Genomic DNA, 609 nt, shown 5'->3' on the forward strand with positions numbered 1-609 from the left:
TGGCAAAGTATGTATTGAAACCTTGTTAATATCAACATACTTTTGTGGTGGCCAAAAAAAAAAAAAAAAAAAAAAAAAAAATAGTAAATCTTTTCCTTTTTATCTCCAAGTTCCAGTCCTTGACGGGAAGCAACTTTTTTCATCTAATCAGGATATAATCTTGATGCGGTAAGATACGATGGTGATGCAAGATTCTTGGTTTTTGTGGATATTGGGTGTACTGCCATATGGCTCAAGAGCTGCAATATAAATGAGGGATCTTGTTTTTACTAGGTGGCAGAAACAGAAAGTTATTCATACAATAAGATACATTTTTATATCTAATTACATTTTTAATTTTCTGTTGAATTTGTAAAAACAATAATCAAAGGGCCGGTATGTCTTTGAAAGTAGAATTCTTTGTTGGAATTGTTGCAGCATTATCATCTTAAATTTCAATTTTTGTAGGCATTTTATTTCCCTTTTTAGAACTTTAAACTCTGTAGAACTGTCGATCTTATTCGATGACATTACTAAAAAAAAAAAAAAACGAATATCTATTATCACTTATGCCATAGAAAAGAGTTTGCTTGATATTTTCTGTTGGTCAAATAAAGTTCCCTGAAAGGT

This window comes from Palaemon carinicauda, chromosome 7, assembly GCF_036898095.1.
Source record: "Palaemon carinicauda isolate YSFRI2023 chromosome 7, ASM3689809v2, whole genome shotgun sequence".
NCBI classification, from domain to species: Eukaryota; Metazoa; Arthropoda; class Malacostraca; order Decapoda; family Palaemonidae; genus Palaemon; species Palaemon carinicauda.